At 50.6% G+C, this 19,454-nt stretch overlaps 1 protein-coding gene across 1 annotated transcript in view; it reads left to right on the forward strand.

The window, feature by feature from the left end:
- The first annotated feature begins 18,623 nt into the window (after window positions 1-18,623).
- Window positions 18,624-19,454, forward strand: part of PHF24 (PHD finger protein 24) — a 36,745-nt gene continuing 35,914 nt past the window's right edge. The window contains exon 1 of the mRNA XM_081213102.1: window positions 18,624-19,420. The gene's annotated coding sequence lies outside the window, so the exon portion shown is untranslated. The remainder of the gene's footprint in view (window positions 19,421-19,454) is intronic.

Genomic DNA, 19,454 nt, shown 5'->3' on the forward strand with positions numbered 1-19,454 from the left:
TCTTCCACCTCTGTAGATATTGTTTCCCATTCAGCTGTGGATTCTTTCTCATTCAGGTCCTCAATACAGAGAGCAGAGTTGCCTGTTCCCAAGGTCATAGTCACAAGTTGTTTATTCATGGCCAAGCTCTGCTCTTGTAAGGTTCCCACCAGTTGAAACATCCTTTCGATTTCCACTAGTAACTTTCCTTCCACAGCCATTGTATCCATTGTAGTTACACAGAACTCCCCCTAGAGGGAATCTGGTTACTTATTAGTCTTTTCTCCAACAGTCCTTTAACAAATTATTATTACTTTGTTTCCAACAATTTTGGCTCACTTATAACTCGTCTTAGTCCAGAGGGATCTTAGATAGCGATTTTTCCACTTTAAACCACCCGTTTGACAGCTTTGACAGCTGTCAAACCCCGCTGCTCTTACACAGGCACAAAGGCAGGACTTTCCCGAGCCCGGGAGGGGGGGTTGTTTAAAACAAAAAGAAGGTTTCCAAAACTCCACTCTCCAGCCCAAAATTTCCTTTAGCCAAATCTTGAAAGTTAATGTCCTTTTTAACTCACCCCACCAAGGGTAGGCTCTCCAGCTTAGCTCTTATGTCGTTGCGTAGATCATCTGCAAGGGGGGGGTGCGGACTTCCTTTTAGCACACACCCCGGTCGTCTCCAATTCAGGGTAAATTTTTAAAGTCCCAATCCGTCTTACTCACGGGTGATTCTTTCAGTCCAAATTTTCAAGGAAGGAAGTCAGCGCTCTCTGGTCATGGCTCGCGGCTTCGCTCCACCGAGGTAGCGATCGACTCTCAGTGCCACACCACCCCCGTATCCTCTCCGCAGCCTTTAAAAAGGCTCTTCGTGGATCAGGGGGGCGCTTAAGGCACCCGCCGAGTCTTCAGTCCGCAGGCATTCGCGCCTGCGGTTTTTAAGGGTCCCCGCGTCGCCGGCGCGGCAAAGACCCGTCCTCGGTAGAGCCGATTCCCTCCGCAGCTCGGAGGGAATCCGCCATTTCCAGATCGCGTCAACCCGGAAGTCCCAGGACTTACTATAATATAATTTCCAACATGTATACATAAATTATATACAAATTTTATATACAGTGGTACCTCTGGATACGAACGAGATCCGTTCCGGCACGTCTGCGCATGCACGCGTCGCTTTCGCCGCCTCTGCTATGTGCGTGATGTCATTTTGAGCGTCTGCGCATGCGCAAGCGCCAAATTCCAGAGGTAACACGCACCGTTACTTCCGGGTTGCCGCGGAGTGCAACTCGAATGCGCTCAACCCAAAGCGCATTCAACCTGAGATATGACTGTACCTAGAAAGAAAATGAAACAAAAAAAAAGAAAGAACAAAGAGAAAAAACAACCCCCCCAAAAAAAAAAATCATATACATACCAACACACTAGACTGGAAAATGTGAAAGGGCAATATTATAGATACTTGCAAATATCTGAAGGGATGACACATGGAAGATTTATTTATTTATTTACTTACTTATTTATTGAATTTATGTACCGCCCTATACTTGGAGGTCTCAGACTGGTTCACAGAAAAGACCACAATATATAAAATCAAAATAACACCCCCCAAAAGAGTCACATTTTAAAAGGGTATAGGATGTCACTCAGGTCAACCAACGGCCTGGTTAAAAAGGAACATTTTTGCCTGGCACCTAAAGGTGTATAATGAAGGCGCCAGTCGAACTTCCCTAGGGAGAGGATTTCAATTTTTGGGAGCCACTGCAGAGAAGGCCCTCTTCTCATGTTGCCACACTCCAGACTTCTCGAGGAGGAGGCACACGAAGAAGGGCCTCAGAAGATTTCAGGGTCTGAATGGGTTCATATGGAAAGAGGCAGCCCTTGAGGTATTGCAATCTTGAGCTGCTTAAGGCTCTATAGGGCAAAACCAGCACTTTGAATTGGGCCCGGAAACTAATTGGTAGCCAGTGCAGTAAGATGGAGCAAACAAGAAAACAAGAGCCCTGCTGGAACAGGTTAATGGGCCACCTTCTTCTCACAGTGGCTGACCAGAGTGGGAACGCCACAAGCAGGATTCAAGCAAGAGAGACCTCTCCCCTCTTGGAATTCCCCACAACTGGGATTCAGAAGCATTGCTGACCCCAACTGTGGAAGCAGAGTGCAGCCTTTGTGGTTAGTGGACATCAGGAGTCCTTTCCTCCATGAATCCCATGAATCCTGCTTTAGAGCCATCCAGGTTTGTGGCCATGACTGCCTCCTGTGCGATTAGACAAACCCCCAAAGGATTGGATGAATTCATGGAAGAGTGAGCTATCAAAGGCCACTGGTCACAGCGGCAATGCTCTGCCCTTCACTGTCAGCGACACCAATGCTCCTGAACCCCAGCTGCAGGAAACCCCAAGAGGGGAGGACGGGGCTCTTGCGCTCAATCTTACTTGTGGGTTTCCCTCAACATCTGGTTAGTCAATCTGACAACGGGATCCTGCACTAGGTGGGCCATTGGCCTGATCCAGAAGGCTCTTCTTTGTAGCATCATAGAATTGTAGAGTTGGAAGGGACCCTGAGGGTCAGCTGAGTCCAGGGGTCAGCAAGGTTTACCCTGCGTCTGTGTCTGTGCAGATGTGATTTCCGGCATCTGTGTCTGCGCAGACATGATTTCCGGCGCCGCAAAAGCGAGTCCCCGCTCTGCGCTGTGCCGGTTTAGCACAGTGCACAGGGACTCACCAAGCAGGCAGCTCAGTTCGGAGGTGGCTCAGGGGCTGGTTAAATGACCTCCATGGGCTGCTTTTGGCCCATGGGCCTTAGGTTGCCGACCCCTGTCTTACTCCAACCCCACAATGCAAGAATCTCAGCTAAAGCATCCATGGCAGATGGCCATTCGACCTCAGCTTAAAAACTGCCAATGAAAGAGAGTCCATAGCTTCCTGAGAGAGCTCTTGATGTCAGAAAGTTTTCCCTGATGTAGAGCCCGAATCTCCTGTCTTGTCACTTGAAGCCACTGGTTTGAGTCCAATGCTCCTGAGCAGCAGAAAACAAGATTGCTCCATCTTCCATGTGACAGCCCTTTTGATATTTGAAGATGGCCATCATATCTCATGTCAGTCCCCTCTTATCCAGGCTAAGCATATCATCCAGGCCTGGAAGCAGACAGTGCAGGGTTGCAGAAACAAGCTCACACAATTCCCTGATGCATGCACCAAAATCTGAAGCTCAGAGTGGAGCTTTCTCCCCTTGCCTGATGTGAATCAGGGGGCATTCCGAAATGGGTATAGGACAGCCTTGCCCATCCAGAGGGCACCAGGTTGGGCAAGGAAAAGACTCAACGGTGCCCACAAATAAAGGCAGCTCACGGTGCATTAAAAGTCATGAGGGCACCCCAGAAACAATAGTACAACTAATAAAAGCTTGGAAGGCAATTAGATGCTAAAATGCCATATTTAACTGCTCAACAGCTCTCTAAACAATTTGCCTATTGTGCTTTTTAAAAAATTGCTTGCTTTCTAAAAACAACAGCAGCAGTAACCCCACAGAGCTGTTCCGGGCTGAGTTCAGGAGCAAATGCCATGTGACGGGGGTCTGTAGGAATTAGGGACCACTACAATTACAATTAGGGACACAGGTGGCGCAGTGGGTTAAACCACAGAGCCTGGGGCTTGACAATCAGAAGGTCGCTGGTTCGAATCCCCGTGGCGGGGTGAGCTCCCGGTGCTCGGTCCCTGCTCTTGCCAACCTAGCAGTTCAAAAGCACGTCAAAGTGCAAGTAGATAAATAGGTACCGCTCCGGCGGGAAGGTAAACGGCGTTTCCGTGCGCTGCTCTGGTTCGCCAGAAGCGGCTTAGTCATGCAGGCCACATGACCCGGAAGTTGTACACTGGCTCCCTCGGCCAATAAAGCGAGATGAGCGTCGCAACCCCAGAGTTGGTCACAACTGGACCTAATGGTCACAGGGTCCCTTTACCTATGCTTATTAGGGGGACAAGTCCAAGGCCTGTGGGGATCATATTGATTAACAGCAGCCACTTGAAGTGTAGCAAAGAAATGGTTCTCTCAGGGGCTGCCAAAGGCAACCCCCCCCCCAGGCTGCTAACCAACAGCAACCCATCATCTCTGAGCACGGGCCATACTGTCTGGGGTGGGTGGAAACTGCAGCCCAATGACATCTAAAGGGCACCGCATGGGCTCCTGCGATTTTGGCCTGTATTCAAAGCTATATTCATAACACATTTTGCTAGAGAGGGAGGGAGGGCACGCGCTTCCCTTTGCATAACACCAGGCACAGCTCTCCACAATATGTTAAGCGGGAGGGAAGCTCTGAGATGGATCTCTCCGGCTCAGCAGTGTCATTGTCTGTACATCAGCAGCTATCACCTCCTCCCTCAGACAAACAGACCGCGCATACAATGCAATTCCTAGGAACAACAACAGCGGCAGAAGGCTGCCTCTCCGGCCCCCTGGAGAGAGCAAAAAAGGTTCAGCGGCGCCCCCGGGGGATCATGCAAGCACCCCCGGCGCGCGTCTGCCACGTCCCGCTCCAGCCGGCAGCCACGGGTTGCTTTCTGTGCCAAGGCCTGCATTAACACGCTCGGGTGCTCCGGACAGGGGTGACCCCATTTATCTCCGTAGACCTTCCCACCCTCTAGTGGAGATGGGAACATTAATGATGTTCATTGCTGGGAGTTCATTTCCATTCCTTCCGGCCGGAGAGGCAAAGCTGGAAGGTGTCATTACAGAGCGCATGCAACATTTACAAGCAGAACCATAAACCGCTCCATCCTGGGCACGGGGAGGGGATCATGTGGAAAGGATGAAATGCACAGTCTCTCTCTCTCTCTCTCTCTCTCTCTCTCTCTCTCTCTCTCTCTCACACACACACACACACACACACACACACACACACACACGCCTGGCACCAGCAGCAACAAACCAAGGCTGGGGGTGTTTTGTAAGAGCAGGAAAAGCTGGGACTGGGCACAGAATTCAGCACCTGAAGTTCAATTCTATTTAAAGGGGGGAGCTACGTTTCTAGTCCTTATGGTGGAAGGGATATTCTTGAAAGTGTGTGGGTAATACATGGTAAATATATCTATATCTATATCTATATCTGTCAGGGGCTCAGGAACAGAGGCACAGGGGAGAGAGGAAATGGAGAGCGAAGGGGAAGAATCTGAGGGCAGCGTAGGGGAGTATGGCAGTGACCCGAGAGATTCCATGAGCTTCTCCAGTGAATCAGAAGATTCCCAGAAGGAGGCGCCGATGGCCAGGGCAAGGGGGGTCCCAGGGGGGACGCACCAGAAACAAGGGGCCAGCGGGGACTCCCAAAGCAGCAGCGGGAGATCAGGACCAGCTTCCCCACCAGAGCGTAGTGGGGGGGGGGGAAGAGTCCCATGGGGCAGGGCCAGCGTCTCCTCCAGCAGGGAGAGAAGATGAGTCAGGGCTGACCACGCCTCTATCGGAGAGTGGGGGAACGGAGGGGAGGTCGGGTCCAGCTAGCCTCCCCGAAGGGGGGAGCAGTGACAGGAGCAGTGTAACGGTCAGGAAGAAGGTTGCCGGCTGGGCGCGCGCGCCAAGTTCAAATGTACAGGCGCGCGGGACAGCAGAAAACCCGGATTGGGAACCAGGTCCTAAAGCCCGCCGGAGGCAGGGGGAAGACTCAGGGGACTCAGCGTCAGAAGAGTCTAGGAAGGGCGAGACCCCAGCTGATAGGCGGAACCAGAGGAGGAAAGAGCAAAGGAAGAGGTGGAGCAAGGCTAGAGTCTTAAACTGGTGTCTGGGGGGAGGAGATTCAGATGGAGCTTCAGCGGTCTAGAGTTTCAGACGTAGAGCTGCACGCTGCGACTGTGAAAGCGAAACTGAACTTCAATAAAGACTTTTGTATATAAGAACGAACCGGCGTTGGTCCTTTGTGAGCTGGGACCTCGGGCAGCTCTGACAATATCTATATCTATATCTATATCTATATCTATATCTATATCTATATCTATATCTATATCTATATCTATATCTATATCTATATCTATATCTATATCTATATCTATATCTAGCTATCTAGCTATATACAGTGGTACCTCTGGTTGTGAACAGGGTCCATTCTGGAGGCCCGTTCGCAACATGAAAAGAGTGCAACCTGAAGCGCAGGTGCTTGTGCACATACGCAAAGCGCAATTTAGCACTTCTGTGCATGCATGAGCGGCGAAACCCAGAAGTAACCCTTTCCAGTTATTTCGGGTTGCCGCAGGACGTAACCTGAAAGAACGTAACATGAAGCAAACGTAACATGAGGTATGACTGTATATATATCTCAAAGCTAGCACTCAAAGGCATTTTCAGGGGTCAGCAGACAGACCTCCAAAGTATTCCACGAAGCAGGGGAAATCATACAAAATTAGAAAATGTCCCTGTGATTATGTGTAATTTGCACAATACCTATGGCTGGCATAATTCAGCTTGCGGTATCCATGGTGTGGGTTTATTCTTCAGGGGCAAGGAAAGATGTCTTCAGTGCAGAGGTACCCCAATAATACCAAGGCAAATGTCTCTCCTAGAATCAGCTCTCCCCACATATTTCTCAGCTGGAAAAATATTGCACCAAAGAGCCACAAAACGCCCAAGGGAGAAGAAATTCTCTGTTTCCCATTTGCTCTGCTTATCTATTTCATTCCTGAAATGCTCTTACAGTTTGGGAATATTGTTCCTGATGTGTCAACATGTAGAAATGTCCCTTCTGTGTAATATGAACCCACTGCCATTTCCTTCCCTATTCCAGCAGGGGCCAGGGCAAACGCTTCTAGGAAGGGAAGGGAAACGTCAGAGCAAGCACCCCGATGGATCAGGCTGCCAAACAAGAGATACTGTATGTGTCCCTGCCTGACTTTCCCAGAGGTGACCGTTGTCTTGTGGGCTTTGCCCCCACGATCAAGCATGTGGTGTAATAATAATAATAATAATATAAAATTATTTATAGCCCGCCCAGGACCAGGCTCAGAGCGGTTAACATCAAAGTATGATACATTAAAAACATAAATCAAACAACTGATTAAAATACATCTTAAAATCAACAGAAACAACTCCTAGCAATGCTTGATTTATAACCTAGAACACAACTGTTTTAGAATATGATCATGGGACATTCAGCGAGTATAAAACAATCCAGCTACATAAGAACATTAATCTTTCCCAAAATATAATTATAAATGAACCTTAAGTATGTATACAAACTCAATGAGAGGTGTGATGTGTAGAAGGGAAAGGGGGCCGATCACATAGTGGCAGAGCTCCCACGTCCCCCTAACTGGGATTTCCATTTCGAAGGTGAGGCTCGCAACAAAATGTAGCAGCGTTGTGCACTCCTACGGTTCCCACCAGCCAGACGGGACCCCTTCTTCCAGGATACTCCATTCCTTTACTCTTTCCACCACTGCCTGTCATTCCATAATAAATATGGCATGCCCAGTCTTGATTGGGCTGGGGGGGGTTGTGGGTGGGTGGGGGTCCCTCTCAGATATTTTTTGCAATGAACACTCTTCTGTTCTTCTGCAAAATCTGGGTTTCCATCGAGCGCTCTGACTCTTCTTTCTTGTGCATGGATTGGAACATCTGAATCAGCAAAGAGCATTGCAGGATCAGACCAGTGGCCCGCCTAGCCCAGCATCCTGTTCTCACAGTGCTCAACTGGATGCCCAGATGGGAAACTAGCAAGCAGAGCAACTCTCCCCGGTTGTGGTTTCCAGAAACTGATATTCAGGAGTATTGCTGCCTCCCAACTTTGGAAGCAGAGCATAGTCATTCTGGCTAGTAGCCCATCGATGGCCCCCTCCTCCTCCATGAATTTGTCTGGTTCTCCTTTAAATCCATCTGGATTAGTGGCCATCCCTGTCTCCTATTGCAAGGAGTCCCAGGGTATAAATATACACTATGCGAAGAAGCGCCATCTTTTTAAAAATATATATAATTTTATTAAAGATTTTTTAATTTAGAAAAATACATGCGCTGTCCCTTTTTTCAAGTTGTGTCTTTTGCAGATCAGTTTCATTTGTTGTGAGACATTGTGGGAATGTTCAGGGATGCAGGAGAGGATATATTCTCTGATTATAGCCTTTCCAACTTGTGTTAACAAGTTCCACAGTTTAGCAGAATAACATTCCCCTTTTTAAACTCACAGCGGATGCATTTGCTCAGGCTCCCTAAAGCCTCTGTAATAACCGTTCTGGTATTTTCCACTTATTCCCTCATAAAAGATAAGACACGACGCAGTATTCTATAAAAGTTTTAAAAGGTTTACTCACACATCATTCTGTTCACAATAGGATCCCCCAGAAGGCAGACTTCGCTTAGAAAAGTAACATACATCTGGAAACTATCTCATAAGGAGACAGTCCCTTTGTCCTCTCTTGGCTGAGTGCCAAGAGAGCATCTTTGGCTAAGCAGATGTTGCTTCTTCGATGCATGTAGTCAAAAAGAGAGAGATGGGTGCCCTGCCCTGTGCTTATGTTGTTACCTGCACAGGTGAGGCCACGCCCACCTCTAGTCACATGCAGAGGAAGTCTGTCCCAGCCCAGGAGGAAACAGGAAGTTTACCTGCTGGCTGGACAAACATTCTTCCCCATGTGTAAACATGTTCACTCTAGGAATGTTGTACTTGACTGCTCTTGTGTTTCACATCCCACAGACATTAGTATTGTATACAACAGTGTTTCCCAACCTTTTTTGGGCAAAGGCACACTTGTTTGATGAAAAAAATCTCGAGGCACACCACCATTACAGCCCCGTGACGTCAGCGCGCAGCGTCACGCCGGGAGGGACGCACGAAAGTGTAAGTTTCAATTTTTTTCCCTCCCCCTTGCCGGGGAACCTCCAAGCTTTGGGGGGGGGGGGAGGAGGCAGCAAAGCGAGGCAGGAAGGAGAGCGCAGCTTGGCTGGGTGAGCTTTGGCAGGGGCAGGGAATGAGAGCCGCGAGGCGGGCGCTGCGGACGGAGGCGCTGCCCGCCGAGCTCGCAGGCAGCCAGGCAGGCAGACGGCGAGAGCCCCGCGCTGGGCGGCCTCTCCTCGCCTCCGCCGCCGCCCCGCCTCTCCTCGCCTGACTCGCCCGCCTCCCTCCAGGCAACATCTCGCGGCACACCAGGCAACATCTCGCGGCACACTAGTGTGCCGCGGAACAGTGGTTGGGAAACACTGGTATACAATGTTAGGTTAGGAAGAAAGGGGGGAAGGAGGAGGAGAGGGGAATGGTGAGTGGGGTGGGCTTGGGTGGCAATGCTTCAATTCTTCTCCTTAGAGTATGTGTGGGGTTTTGTGTCAGCATCACTTGTGTGGGTCCTCTTTACTATTCTTTTGTTGTATTCCTTTGCTGGTGCCATCTTGACTGCATTGGGGGCCACATTTGGAGCAAAGAACCAGTTTGCTGTTAGCATATAGGAGAGGGGACAGGCCTTGGAAATGCTTTGGTCTGAGACCCTGGAGAGTAGCTGCCAGCCAGAGTTGGTAGTAACGTGCTAGGAAAAGCCAACGGTCTGTCTCAGCATAGATTGCTCATGGGGACCAAGGAATTCAGGCTCCATCTTCCTCTCTGGCCCATTCCACCCACTCTGCTTATTGTCCCTGGGCCAGATATCCCAGCCATCCCATCCTTGGTCCTTTGATCATCTTTATCGCTCTCCCCTGACTCCTGTCCAGCTGGCGCCAACCTCCTTCCTAAGTGCTCGCAGCGTGATTGAAGGGAGGGGTTTCTGCATCGCCAGCCAGTTGGCTTGCTCTGGAGTAGCTGTGCAGCCGGACACCAGGAAGCTTGTGGCTTTGATGCATTAGGAGTGCTTGCAAAAAAACAGCCCCATCTTGCCACGAATTGATGCTTCTCTTCTTCGCCACCCACTGCCTGCAGGCGTTTCCATGGCACTGGGTGCCCGGGAAGAAGCAAGAGGCTTTGGCAGGCTGAAGCTCTTAGGGTGGGAGAATCACAGAATCTTAGAGATGGTAGGGACCCCCAAGGGTCATCTAGTCCTACCCTCAAAAAGCAGGAATAGGAGCAAAAGAATCCCTAACAGAAGACCATCCAGCCTCTGCTTATAAACCTCCCATGAAGTCCACCACCTTCAAAGGGAGTCCACTCCACCACCAAAGAACTCCTAGCATCAGAAGTTTCTTGCTAATGTTTAGTTGGAATCTCCTTTGAAGTTGAATCCATTGGTTCAGGTCCTTCCCTCTGGAGAGGCAAAACAAACTTGCTCCATCTTCCATATGGAAGATCTTCCATCTTCAGTTATTTGAAGATGGCCACCATCTTCTCTTCTTTATGGTGCTGGGACCCACAGTATCTCCAGGGCCATTGCTCTTCCCAAAGACAGGTTCTTCCAGACCCAAATCTATCCCAACAGCCACCCACCCAGCTGTCTTCTTATTTGGGGTGCCTCCAAAAGGATGAGATCCCACCATGTGTCCCCACCACCACCACCACAGCTGCCCCAGCTCAGCAAAGGACCAGGCAGCGTGGCTAAACTATGAAACTCCCTCCCACAGGAGTTCCAGTAGAAGAACTGAACCATTGCCACCCGACCCCACCCCACTCACCATTCCCCTCTCCTCCGCTTCCCCCCCCCCTTTCTTCCTAACCTAACACTGTATACAACACTTGTTCTTCTTGTTGTTGTTTAGTCGTTTAGTCATGTCCGCCTCTTTGTGACCCCCTGGACCAGAGCATGCCAGGCACTCCTGTCTTCCACTGCCTCCCTCAGTTTGGTCAAACTCATGCTGGTAGCTTCGAGAACACTGTCCCTCCATCTCGTCCTCTGTTGTCCCCTTCTCCTTGTGCCCTCCATCTTTCCCAACATCAGGGTCTTTTCCAGGGAGTCTTCTCTTCTCATGAGGTGGCCAAAGTCTTGGAGCCTCAGCTTCAGGATCTGTCCTTCCAGTGAGCACTCAGGGCTGATTTCCTTCAGAATGGAGAGGTTTGATCTTCTTGCAGTCTATGGGACTCTCAAGAGTCTCCTCCAGCACCATAAATCAAAAACATCCATTCTTCAACACTAGACTGCTTTAAAAGAGGATTAGACAAATTCATGGAGGAGACAGCTGTCAACGGCTCCTCACCCCCCCCCCAAAAAAATGCAGAGTTCTCTTTCTTTAAGGAAGGGGTTGTAACACTGCAGGTAGGATTGCTCTCCCTAGGTGATTTTGGGTGGAAGACTTTGAAAAGACTGTAACAGCCACTCCATAAAAAAATTCCTAGGGTGCTAAGTTTGTATTTTGAAGGGGGGGTTGCCCCCCAAGTGTGCCTGGAATGTTCTATCTGCAGTAAGAGTGCAAATCCTGAGTCAAGTCTGTGAGTCACATGAAATTACATAGTAAGATAGAGCGGTCCACTTTTCCACTTCTAGTGAAACCTGAAGGAGGATCTGTCCATGGCGCTAGCAGGGAAGGAAAGCCCTGTGTAGTCTGCCGCCCTTTCAGACTCGCCTGGAAACACCTCCAGATTCATGCATGGGATGTACCGTGTTTTTCGCTCGATAACACGCACCTGGCCATAGCACGCATGTAGTTTTTAGAGGAGGGAAACAAGAAAAAAAATATTCTACACGAAACAGTGGATGTATTATTTTTGTGGTTCATGCTGTGGCCACAGACATGTGATCTGATGGTGAGTTTGGGGTAGCCCAATGGATCCATGTTTGTAACCACGTTTTTGCACCACTGCGGCCCCAGGCAACAGTGGGTGCGTGATTTTTTTGGTGCAAACTGTAGCCATGGACATGCTATGTGATCTGATGGTGAATTTGGGGTGACCCAGTGCAAAAATCCTGAGGATCCATGTGGATCTGTGCTTTGTAACCACGTTTTAAGTGGGGAGGGAAGGAAAAGCACTCAAGGGACAAAGGACACGCGTGGAGCAAGCTCTGCTTCTCTCCCTCCTCCCCCCCCCCCCTTAGCAAGCTGAAAAACTTTGCTGGAGGGACAGAGAGCCTGCTTGCTTTAAAGGAGCCTACCGGACAGGAGCCGCTTACACTCGTGTAAGCAGCTCCCCTCTCCTCCCGCTTTGCTCCTTTAAAGAAGCAGGCACTCTGTCCCTCTCTCCTCCCCATTCAGCGGCTCTTCTCCCGCTGGAAACCACGGAGGAGGGAAGCATTCGCTCCGTAACACGCACAGACATTTCCCCTTACTTTCTAGGAGGAAAAAAATGTGTGTAATGGAGCGAAAACTACGGTACATGAATCCTCAAATTCATTAGTCAGTTTCTCTATGAAACGGTCAAGTTGACCGGCTTCCCACTGAATTTCCAGTGACCAAATATCAAAATGACACACACGTTGTTTCTTATTGCAAAGTTGGCCTACTATACACTTTTGTTAAATAACAACGGAATGTTTGTATCATGCTTTAGGGTATTCACAGTCTTCACATTCATTATCTAGTTGCAAGTCATACAAGCAGCCGATTTTGTTAGCCCCATTTCGCAGAAGAAAAGACTGAGGCTGAGAGAATGGCTTGTCTACGGCCACCAATTCAATAATGGACCAGCGGTAGCTTCCTGACCCCCAGTTCCAGCCTCTCTGCCACTATCGGCTGCAACAGCTATTACAATTTTCTATATATTTTGTATGCAGAGACAGGGCTTGTGTTTGCATACTGTACATTTCCAATGGAAGATTTTGTCTGGCGACTGAATGCATTTGTGCATTTGGGGAGAAAGGTGTGCTTCCTGTACGCTTGCCCCTGCTTGTTATAATCCATGTCTCTTGTGGCAAAAGAATTCAGAACACACTGTGGTTCAAACTGCAGCCCCCACCCCCAAAAGAGCCCCAACATTCTCCACCCCATCGGTGCCTTCTTAGCATTCTGCAGCTTCCATTTCTTGGCTGACCAAAAGGGAGGCCTGATTGCAGATTCTTGGGCCCTGCTGAGCCAGCAAGCTGCAAAGCTAATTCTACATTCATTAGGCACAGTCTGCTGGTAGGAAGCTTTTTCGCCAAATAAAGATTTCAGAGGATCACACTGGCAGGGAGAAGGGGCAGAAGGGAGGGCCTCAGCTAACAGACAGGACTGCGGGCTATGAAAACCTTCTGTGCCTACAGTCACTTCAAAGCCTCTGGTACAGGTGGAGGAATAGCTGTTTGCAAAGAAAGGGATGGCAGGCAGGGGAGAGGGACCTTTCTCTAAGCAGGCATGATGCAGCAGTTAACACCTCCAAAGAGTGGCACAGACGCTGCTTCCCTCGTTGCCAGCCTCGCCACCAGAGGATCTGCTGTTTACCTGACTTTGAACATCAAAGGTTCGGCAGAGTTATGGGGGAAAGTGTCCAGGAAACAAGGGTTTAAAGGCCCCAAAGGAGGAGATTGTCTGGGGCACAACCTTGAACAGAATCTTGTCCATACACTGGAAAATATCACAGAGGGATACAAATAAGGGAAGTAAAAATTAAAAATCACCCTGCGGCGAAGGGCTTGCAAAAGGAAAGCTAAAGGATGCACTTAACCCTGGCTTGCAAGTTACCAACTGGCGTAGCCCACTCTGCAAGAGCCTGGAGGTCCATTTCTGTCACCAAACAGCCACAGTTCCCTGCAGCTCACCTCCCTCGTTAAAGCCAAGATTTTGAGGGTGGGGGGGGTACCCTGTTGTTGTTGTTGATGATGATGTTGTTGTAAATTCAACTTATACACTGTCCTATACCAGGAGGTCTCAGGGCAGTTCACAACAAGTCCACAGCATATAAAATCAAACCAAAAGCAGTAACTCAAGAACCCCCCCCAAAAAAAAAACCCACATTCTAAAAAGGGTGTTGGATGTCAGTAAGATCATCCAAAGGGCTGGTTAAAAAGGAACATTTTTGCCTGGCGCCTAAAGGTGTATAATGAAGGCACCAGTCGAACTTCCCTGGGGAGGGCATTCCATAGATTAGGAGCCACTGCAGAGAAGGCCCCGTTCTTGTGTTGCAGCCCTCTGGACCTCTCGAGGAGGAGGCCCACAAAGGAGGGGCTCAGAAGATGATCTCAGGGTCCGGGAAGGTTCATATGGAAAGAGGCAGTCCTTGAGGTATTACGGTCCTGAGCCATTTAAGGCTTTATAGGTCAACACCAGCACTTTGACTTGGGCCCGGAAAAGATGCACACACACAGAATACGTTCAAATGTGCTTCCTTCTTCGGGCTGAGAATAAGTTCAGGGACTGCACCTTGTCTCAAACCCTCAAGCTGCATTTTATTAAAACTCAAAGCAGCAAGGAACACAGCGAGGCCCCTGTGCCCCTCAAGCTGTCGGCACAGACATTTTCTTGTAAACAAACAGGCAAGGCATCTCGCGCGTGCCAGTCACCCGCAGCCAAAGGCCAGCTGGTTCTGCAATTCCTAAAGATAGGTTGGTCTCGCTTTGCAGGGCAGGAGGCTGCCATTGGCTCTCAGCCTCTGTTTTCCTTAAGAAATGTTTGACCCTCGCTTTCAATGCAAAGGGTCCTCAGGGCAGCTGGCAGCAGATTCAGTGAAGACGGTAAGGATCCTTCTTTTAAAAAACAACAAAAAGAAAGCAGGAGAGCAAATATGCCAGTAAGAAATCATAAGACACCAGCTAAGATGTGGTGAGAGGAAGAGAAAAGGACCTTAATGAACCTTGCAAGTTTGGATGAACAGAAAGGCCTTTCTCTCTCTCTCTCTCCTCATCAGTCAGAGCACAGAGAAGGGCCTCTGAGGATGAGACTGTCATGGGCACTTCAGGTGCCACCCAGACCCCTTTGCTGTTGTTTAGTCTTTTAGTCGTGTCCGACTCTTCGTGACCCCATGGGCCAGAGCACGCCAGGCACTCCTGTCTTCCACACCCAGACCCCTTAGGGTTTTGTAAGTCAAGACGAGCTCCCTGCCTTGGGTCCAGAAACAAACCAGAAACCAGTAAAAGGTTGTGTTTTTTTAATAGCATCATAGAGTTAGGAGGGAACTCAGGGGTCATCTAGCTCAGCCCCTGCAATCACAACTAGAGGATCCCCAACAGAGGACCGTCCAACCTCTGTCTGGAAACCTCCAGCAAAGAATAGTCTGTCCCCTTCCAGGGGAGTCCATTCCACTGTTGAACTCCTCTTACCACCAGAAAAAAGATTCCTAATGTCTATTTTTTTGTAATTTGGATCCATTGGTCCTCCCTTCTGGAACAGCAGAAAACAAAGCTCGCTCCATCTTCTAGTTGACATCCCTTCAGGTGCTTGAAGATGATGATCAAGTCACCTCTAAGCCTCCTCTTGTCCAGGCTAAACATGCCTTACCTGGAGATGATGCTGGCCAATGGTCTCGGAACCTTCTGCATGCCAGACAGGTGTCCTGCCACTGAGCTGCTGTGACCCATTCCAAATAGGGCAGTATAACCTTGTCCCTCCCCCACACACACACCTGCTCCCTGCCCATCACCTGAGCATTCAGCCTGGAGAGAAAGAGGCACAGCCCAGATGGCCTGGCGATGTGTTTTGCTGTTCCTCACATCGCCGGTTTGAGTTGGGCTCTGAGGTCCTCTTTGGCCAACTAGCAAAGACCCCTGTCGTCGGCAAGAGAGCAAGAGTCACTGCAAGCAGGAACATGGTGAGGAAGCGAGATAAAGCAAAATAATTAATAGTCCCTGTTTCATTCACAGCCGGAATGAGGGGGGCGGCGGATTTTACATCAGTGAGGCTGATCTTTGCCCACAGCTTGCCTTCATCTGTAGCTGCCTGTCTGCTGTGATGACGGGCAGTGGCAAGACGCTGGAGCAGAGATTCTGCGAACCAGATGAGAGTTGCCCGGCTGAATCAAGAAGGGACGGGGGCCTCCCTCACCATAATCTTAATTAAATGGCAAAAAAGGCAGGAGGTGTCAGGGGATATTTTAGTTGGGGAGGGAGGGGATAAAACAAGCAAAGCTGTGGCAAGAGAGATATTGCTAATAAGGGTCTCCAGAGAACTGTCAGCAGAGGAAACAGCTGCCTCATGCGGTTACGAACAGAGGGCTGAAAGAAATTATTAAAACTTCACTGTATTGCACATAGATACTTTGCTGGAGTCTTCAGTTGCCCATTTGTGGGCATGATGCGTGCCTTTGGTAGAGGGACCATCTCATTCTCCACTGCCACAAACCAGTCTGGGACTGGGAGCTTCAGACTGGAAGGTGCGCAGATGAGGGCAACCAAGATGACCAAGGGTCTGGAAACCAAGCCGTATGAGGAATGGTTGAGGCAGTTGGGTATGTTTAGCCTTGAGAAGAGAAGGCTGATAGACGATATAAGAGTCATGGGGCTGATGGAGCAAGCTTGTTTCCAACTGCTCTGGAGAATAGGATGAATTCAAACCAAGGGATTCAAGTTACAAGAAAAGAGACTGCAACTAAATCATGAAATAGACTCCCTTCGAAGTGGGTGGACTCCCCTTCATTGGAGGGTTTAAAAAAACCTGAAAAGTTGGGTGTCCATCTGTCGTGGTTCTTTGGATGTGGGCAGGGTCCCTTTCAACTCTGCAGTTCTATGAGACTTGTGTTTGCTGATGACAAACCCAGTGCAACTGGATATAAAATCCCCAGGAACAAAACACGGCGAAGGCCGAGATACTGATCCATGAGGCCTTCCATGTTGGCTCTTCCCTTCCTGCCTTACTCCGCAGGAATACCACTTGCAGGCAGTTTCAGCTGGAGAGAGTGCTGCTCACACACTCTGGGCTTCCTGCTTGGCAGGGGGTTGGACTCGATGGCCCTTGTGGTCTCTTCCAACTCCATGATTCTATGAATCTTCCCAGAGGGTCGTCTGGTTGGCCACTGTGGGAACAGGATCCTGGCCTAGATGGGCCACTGGCCTAATCCAGCAGGTCTCTTATTCTAGCATACAAAATAGATGACAATATTTATATACACATCCATTGTTGAACCATTGTCTTCTAGAACAAATCCTGCTGCGTATCGATTTTGTTCTTTGTAAGTGACTAATATTATAATTACCCGTGCTACAGATCACTCATATTCTTTCAACATCTGCTACATCTCCTCTCAGCTGCAGCAAAGCATTAGATCGTTGTAATTCTGCTACATATATGTGGCATTAAAGGAACCTCTAAGCTTTCAAACTCCAGCCCCACCTCGTCCTCTAGCCAAAAGCGAAGCTGCCATGCACCTCGTCCAGAATTAAGGACAGAAACATTTTCATTCTGTGCTCAAAGAGGACAGGATCACACCCCAGAATGGAAGTGGAGGGTGATGTCAGTCTAGGGCTGCAGGGACCCGAGTCCATGTTCTCTCTCCATTATTGTGATGGCCTGGGACTCGGGCTCAGACTCAGAACCAGAGGGGACTCAGTCTGCACAGGATCCTTTGCCTCAGGCAGCAGCTGAACCAAGTCTGGGGCCTGATCCTGAAGAGTCCCAGTCTGCACAGGTTCCCCTGCAACAAACACCAGCTGGGCAGAGTCAGGGGCCTGAGCCTGCCCTGGCTCCAGATGCGGGGATTCCCTCGTTGCCTCCAGCTGGGCCATCGCTTACAGCTGCTCCACTACCGGTTGGGTCAGGGGAGGCTGAGGCGGCCCCTGGGTCTAGTCACCCACCGAAGTCTCCCGAGCAGCAGAGACAAAGGTCTGAGAGAAGGAGAGACCTGAGTACTCGCAGCCTTCGGGCGAGACAGGGAGGTGAGTCGTCGGGAGATCAGGACCGGCCGTGACCCTGACAAAGATAAAAGGCTTCCGGACACACACACACACACACACACCCCAGGTTGCAGGAGCAACACTGAAGTATCCTAGATCCTGCCTGAGATCCTGTACCTGTCTTTGCCTGGTTTCCTGCCTCGTCTCCTGCCTTGGCCCTGTCAGGCTGACTCCTAGTGGGACCTTTGGATTCTGGACTGGTCCTGGACTGCATTGCTGAGGTTACCCCCGGGCCCAGCACAATTATGAAGCTCATGTGGGGACCTTGAGCCAGGCACTCCTTCTTCCCTCAGCCTACCTCACAGGGCTGCTGTGAGGGGAGGTGGAATCATTAGACCCTTGGAAAAAGGCTGGGTTATTAAAAATGAAATCTGAACAAGGTCAGAGGGGAGCCGGAAGGAAGGGGCTTGATCCCAGCCAGGTTTTGGTCGCGGAATATTTTATTGATGCCAGAGCTAGCTATTAAAATACCACACAGCTGACCATGTGCAACGTGTGAGTCCCTCACCACCAAATGCACACACAACTAGAATTGGCAAGCTGTTGCGACTGTGTTAAGTCCCAGTCCGTGGGGTGGGGGATCCACAGGGGCTCCCCAGGTGTTATTGAACTACAACACCCCTTGTCCCCTGACCATACTGGCTGCTGGGGGAGAGTGGAAGCTGGAGTCCAACCACATCAGGAGCCCCCCCACACACACACACACACAGATGTTCCCCATCGCTGCCACTGCATTTCCCTAAAAAAACCCAAAAACTTTTTGACGGGGGGGGTATGGGAAAGGATGGCCTTCTGCAAATCAAACGCTGTGTGCAAAGTGTCCTGGAGAGACTTCCTCGGGGCTACTTGCATGGTCTTTGAGTGTCCCTTTCCGAAATCGCATGGACACCTCCCTCTCCCAAGGCCAGGGCTGCAGAAATGGTCCAGTCAGGAGGATGGAGCTGTGCCTTCCGGGGGGGCTCCTCTTGGCACGTGGCGCCGCGCGCTGCAGTCTGCCGTCCCCCTCCCGCCCCCCAGGCCACAGTTCTGCCAGAGCCTGATTGTCAACACGCCGGTGGGAGTTAGGATGTAACTCCATCCCCTCCCCTCCCCAGCCCCCTCCAGACTGGGGCAACAGCCTAGACAGATCTGGGGCTGGAGGAGGAGGAAGGGGCGTGGGGCGTGGTGGGGCGGAGTAGGGCGGGGGAGTGTTTGTCCTGCGGGTAGCGGAGCCCGCCCGAAGCTGCCTTTCCCTCTCCGGCGGCGCGCAGGGAACTGGCGCAGAATCCGCAGTTCTCAGCGAATGAGGGAGCTCAGGGAGGGGCTGGGTTGAGACTGGGAGGGGGGCGGGTGTCATTAGTGCTTCCCAGCAAAAGCAGCTTCCTTTCCAGGCGGGGAGGAGAGAGAGGGAGGCTGGGGACTGACTGGTGCAGGGAGCCCGGAGCAGGCGGAGTTGGTGGTCTGGCTCCCTCCCCTTCCTTGCGCATCCCTCTCGCTTGCCCGCCGCTGCATCCCTCCTGCATCCCTGGAGAGAGAGCGGTCCTTGGGTACCAGCGTCCTCGGAACCTGCCCGCTGCGGCTCCTTTCCTGGGCTGTCCTCTCCTGCTGTTGCTCCCATCTTCGGAGAGCGCTCCGGGCTCTTCCTCCGGGGTACCGCCCTGCCCTCTCTCTCTCTCTCCGCCCTGCATCTCCTGGAGAGAGAGCGCAACATCCCTCCTCTTGGGTACCAGCCTCGGCATCCCAGCCCGCATCTCCGAGGAGTGCAGCGGCAGCGCCTCTCTCAATGCAAGGGCGACCACGGTGATGGGCTTGGAGTGGGCAGCTTGTTAGGTGTGGAACCGAGGCAGACCACCTCAGGTGAGCGGATCGCAACAGAGCAGGGGGGGAGGGT

This window comes from Podarcis bocagei, assembly GCF_964188305.1.
Source record: "Podarcis bocagei genome assembly, chromosome: 11".
NCBI classification, from domain to species: Eukaryota; Metazoa; Chordata; class Lepidosauria; order Squamata; family Lacertidae; genus Podarcis; species Podarcis bocagei.